The following is a 5,524-nucleotide window of genomic DNA, read 5'->3' as shown; positions in this document are numbered from 1 at the left end:
ACCAAGCTCTGGAAAGGATCTACAGAAAGGATACACCTGTACTAGGGCATGAGGGTAGGGAAAGGACTCACTGGTGTAGACTCTGTTGTCTCCAGTTCCAACATTCACACACTTCTTGCATGAACATGGCTTTCCACACACATACAGAGCCTATTCCTGGAGCCAGCCAGGGTCCATATGAGGAAAGCCAACTTCAGAGCCATGCAGCACACCTTGAGTCAGACCCAGACAGGCACCTCTTAAAGAAGAGAAGGAGAGAGAGACCCTAACCATCCTGCAAGGTGCCAAGCCCCTCCACTGGAGTCAATGGGAGCTGGGGGACTCCACACATCTCAGGAGTCAGGGTCAGGGCCCTAAAAAACAGAGGCTGGATAAGAGAAACGGAAGAAAGACTGGGAGAGGGAAAGAAGAAGGAGAGGCCTAAGGGTTATAGTTGCTTTGCGTCCCTTGAGGGTGCCATGCTGACTGGTACTGCTGGCACCCAGCTCTACTCAGGAAGGACGTCGCGTTGACAGAGGCATTCTGGAAGTGGTAGCCCATCTTCTGTCTCCATGCTGGCATAATCCATGTTCGCTGGGAAGCCATGATAAAAGTTCATCTTTTGCTGGCTGAAGAAGCCCATTGCCTGCTGGGCGCTGCAGGCTCCCCCGGCTTTCCCAAAGAACCCCTCCTCCTCGATAGCCACGAAGGGATACAGGCTCTGGCCACTCCCATAGGTCTGGCTGCTACCATAGCTCTGATGCACATTGGTCACAGTCTGGATGTTCCTGCTGGCACTAACTGGACAACCCTGGTGATAACTGGGGTTGAAATCCAGGTAACCTGCCTGATGAAATCCATTGGGGGAGAGAGAGAGAGAGAGAGAGAAGGTGGTTCAATACACAGGTATAAGCAAACAGTACTGAGGCTCCAATAGCACAAACCAGGAGATTATAAACTCTTTGGGGCAGGGACTGCCTTTTCTTTATATACATCTCCAGTGCACACTGGGGCCCTAAGATCTATGCACTACCACAATACAAGTACCAATATCCTAGAGGTGAAAGATCCCCTGCTCCTCCTGGGTTGACTGGATTGCAACTGGTGTCCATATGCCATTCTCTAATCTAACCAGTCCCTCGACCTGAGATCCTAGAAGTGGAAAGTTCTGCTCTCCTTCCCCCAGATCCATTCAATCCTCAATGTAGGCTTAAATGACATGATACAGTAAACTGAGACTGAATGAATGCTGTACTGGAAACACTGAGCAAGGGCTGGTTACTAAGCCCATGAGCATCCCATATTAACTGGATAGCAAACACGTACATTAGATAGATATTATAGGTCCCCTTGGTAACTGCCCATAATTAAACCTCTTCTTACTTGGGATAGGCGTGTCCCTTTTTCCATCCACTGAGTTTCCTTCTGGCATCGTTTAAACTTCATCCGTTGGTTTTGAAACCATGTTTTTACCTGGACATGATAGGGCATAAAAATCCCTTTTTAGACAGAGCTCACAAAATATTTATAGACAATACATAAAGAGATTGCTTCACCCAGCACTGAAATGCAGCCACCTCTGGGCTGGAACATGGCAGGCCATAGCAATTATATACAACAATTTAGGAAGTGAAGAACACCACTATATCCAGCTGAAAATGGGAGAATGTAGGGAGGTCAAATATAATTACAATCACTGGGACAGACACCCCTACTGCAAATTACCACAGGTTCTTTCATGATCACAAATAGTTAGAACCTCCATTTTTGTATGAAAGATGGGTCAGTCCTAAATTAGAGTCATCCACGCGGCTTTCTGCAGCACAGCACCCAACAGGATGACACTGTAACACTAGTGTCAGTACTGAGAGTAGAGAGTACACCTAAGTTGCCCATACTTTCTCCGCAGCGCAGCACCCCCTGCCTTCATGCTGGGGCAATGAGGTCAGCAGTGGCTCCAAGAGTATAGTGAGTGCTACTTACAGAACAAGCAGGAACTGACTCATTGCATGCCCCTTGCTTGAGTCTTGAACACCTGTGCAAAGTGGATGGCTAATCCTAGGTGAGCAAGAGGGGACTTCTGACACTGGTAGCATTTCACAGCCTCCTTGCACAGATGTAAATTACAACAGAAGAGACGAGACAGTGGGGAATCTGGCCTTGCCTTGGAGCTCTCCCACTGAAAAACCGACCATGTTTGTAAGACCCCACCTCAAATCAGGGATGCAGCCCAGCCACTAGGATGCCAACACTCTACAGAACCAGATCTCGGTGTTCACCTGCTTGTAAGTGAGCCCCAAGGCTGAGCCCAGCTCCCGGATCTGCTGGGGGCTGAGGTATTTCTGGCTCTGGAACCGCTGGTGCAGGGTTTGCAGCTGCTCCTGGGAGAAGGCCCTGCGGCTCTTGGCCTTCTTCACCCCTCCCCCGCATTCCACCCCACCCATGCGGATCGCAGGGTGTGGGGATGGGGGTTTCGTGTTGGGGCTGCTGGCTGAGTCCGGGGTGTTCCCGAGCTGGAGGAAGCTGGAGAGAGCTCTAGGGAGGGAGAAAGGAAAGTGGCGCATTAAGGGCGCCTGCAGCGTGACAGGAGACGTTCATCCCTAGGGGATACCGATTTGCTTTTGGTCGGTGCCTGAGCTCCCTGCTCGGGAAACGTGCCTATTGCATGTAACGGCAAAGGGTCACACGACTTAACGGGGTGTCTCAACCTCGCTGCGGGCACACCCCGCACAAACAGCCGCGAAAACTGAAGCGCTCTCTGGCGACGCCTGATGGGGGTTCCTGGCACTGCGGGCTCTAGGGTTAAACGCCACCACGGCGCCAGCTGCTACAATTCCTATTAGAAAGAAATGCTGGGGCCGGAGCCAGGGGGAGAACGTGCCCGAAGTAGTAACAGCGCAGATCAGCCTGGAGAGCAAGATGCAGGGCAGCCTCGGGGAAGGCGCTGTACAGAGCAATTCCCCATTGGCCCCGGGGGGTAAATTGGCTCCTGAGGGCTGGGAACAGCCTGAATTCGCTCTTTTCTCCCCGGTGTTGTCCGTGGGACAGGCACGGGGGGGGCGGGTGGGACCCGAAGGAGCCCCAGGAGTCTGCATGCGCCTTGGGAATCCACAAGAGCCAGACACCAGCAGCATGACAGACTCAGCAGCACCTTTGCAGCCTGGCTGGGCTCCGGGAGCTCTGGGCCACCCTCGCTAGAGACACCACCAAGGAGCTACCTGTCCCCCACCCAGCCCTGGGAGCCGATCCCTGTGCAGAGATCGCACCCCTCACAGCCCCCGACTCAGGCCCTTTCGCCTCCTCCCAGGAAGGGAGCAAGGCCTGATTTGGTCCAGAAGTGGAGCCAGGACAATGGCTAGAGCCTGCCTCCCTTCCTGGGTCTGGATCACCGCGGTGCCCTCCCTGGCGCCTCGCCCGCCTCCTGGGACCTCGAGCCCTGCCCCACCACCGGGGGGGGGGCTTATTGCTACTTCTCCCTGCACCCCCCACAGGCTCTCGCGCCCGGTTAGCCACAGGCGGGGCCACAGCGCCCCCGCTTTCCACGCTGGAGCTTTCAGCGGGCGCGCCCCGGCCTGTTGCGGACTGGAATTGGTCCAAGAAGGACAGCCCAGTGCCCGAGCTGCAAATGGCCGGGACCAGACAAGAGGGGTCGGGGCTGGTGGTTTCCCTTCCCGGGCCAGACATGTACCAATCCCCATCGGAAAGTGGGTCCCTCCCAAGCCCCCCGCAACCCCTCGCCCGGCTTCTCTCTGAACAGCCCCCCGCACCCCCACACAACTCGGATTTAAACACGTCTGGCTTCCCCCCACTGAAGGCAGCGTTGGCATTTAGCATCCAGGAGAGCAGGAGCGGGCCTTTAGCTAGAGCCTTCCAACCACATGTCCAAGCAGCCCTGGACACCAACCTTTCTAGTTCTGCTCTGGGTCTGTTCTGAGGGGCGTCCACCCACCCGCACCAACTTGCTGCCAGACAGGACTGGTTATTGCACCTAGGAGTGGGTGCTTAAGCCCCCCATGAAATACCCTCTAAGCTAGTTTGGGTCGATCTTCCCCCAGATTAGACAGCGTTTCGGACTCCCTGTTCCTCCCTAAAAAATAAGGTAGCAGAATCTTTTGGGGAGAGGGGGAGGTCACTTGGCTATGGAGATAGAGGAAAGCTATTGAGATGAGCTCTCCCACACCCGCCCCTTGTTGAGTCATTCCAGACAGCAAGATTGATGATGATAATTTTCAGTCATTCCAAAATTGGCGTACCTGGATTATGGAGGGTCTTCTCCTCTGGCTCTGGGACTGGGACATCAGCATCTGCTGCCTCTTTGTGGGGGACATTGTCCATCTCCGCTGGGCAGTTCCAATAGTAGTCGCCATACCTTATTCCAGTTCCTACCCCGGCTGGGTAAGGCTGGTAGGGGGGCATTGCCAGGTGGGCACTCATGGATGTTTGTGTTTGGGGAACGTTACCCCCAAATAAACCCCTAACCTCAGAGAAGACAAGGTGGAGATGGAGAGGGGTAGACTCTATCAGACAAACACACACACAGATGCCCATAGAGTGGGGGGTAGATTTATGCCCTTCCTAACTTTGCCTTGATTAGAGAGCATTTTCAAGGCCATTGTCATGTTAAAAGTAAGTTGATTGGAGGGGAGTGTCTGTGGATTGGAAGGAGGAAGAGTACAGAAGGGTGTGAAGGGGATGGGGGCGGAGTGAAAAAAAAAGCTCAATTTGGATAGTTTACAAACACTGTATGTTGTATGAGTATGTTGACAGTATTATATCAACAGCAGATCAGTTCCATGGCTGGATAATTAAGACAGATAATCAATAAGAGATAGACAATTATTGATTCCCTTTCCTCTGATGTGTAAAGTATTATTAAATAAAAGTGAGGTAGACAGGCCATTAAATGGCCAGCACTCTGGAACAGACTTACTCAGATTGGCAGAAAGGTGCCTAAAATTTGGCTATCCTTTATGCAGAGTGGAAACATTTTAATATTCAAGGAAGGATAACTACAGAATTTCCTTCTCACTTTAAGAATGGGTAGTAGGCCTGCCATTATTTCCATTAATAAGTAAATGGTAAACCTCCCCCCCCCTTGACTTCAGTGTCAGGATCAGGTCCTTTTTGAGTATACATTTTGGAAACATAGGGAGGCACCCCTTGCTAGTGCATACAGCCTTTGATTTAAGGGGGGGGGCACGATGCCTTTGAATTTGATTGGTGAATTTTTTTCCATGCCCCTTCTCCCTGCAAAATAATCCAGAGACAGAGACAATAGCTTCCCACACACACAGACCAGACACCCCCCCCCGCAATGAAATCACTCAAAGAAAGGGGGAATGAGACACAGCAGGCACCAGACACCCCCTCCTAAAAGAATTCAAAGGTATCAGGAATTTGGCACCAGACATACACACAAACCTCCAGCGAAAATACCACTGCAAACCTCTTGTGGAGTTGAGCCAGCATAGATCTGCAGCCAAATCACTTGGGAACAAAGGCACCTGGGGGGGTGCTCGAACCCCCACCCCCAACGGGCAGTCGC

General features: G+C 52.4%; 1 pseudogene; it reads right to left on the bottom strand.

The window, feature by feature from the left end:
• Positions 1-420: 420 nt before the first annotated feature.
• LOC123361169 lies at positions 421-4,428 on the bottom strand (annotated as a pseudogene).
• Positions 4,429-5,524: the final 1,096 nt, after the last annotated feature.

Source organism: Mauremys mutica, unplaced genomic scaffold (assembly GCF_020497125.1).
Source record: "Mauremys mutica isolate MM-2020 ecotype Southern unplaced genomic scaffold, ASM2049712v1 Super-Scaffold_100400, whole genome shotgun sequence".
Classification (NCBI taxonomy): domain Eukaryota; kingdom Metazoa; phylum Chordata; order Testudines; family Geoemydidae; genus Mauremys; species Mauremys mutica.
This window is presented reverse-complemented; position numbering and strand designations above follow the sequence as displayed.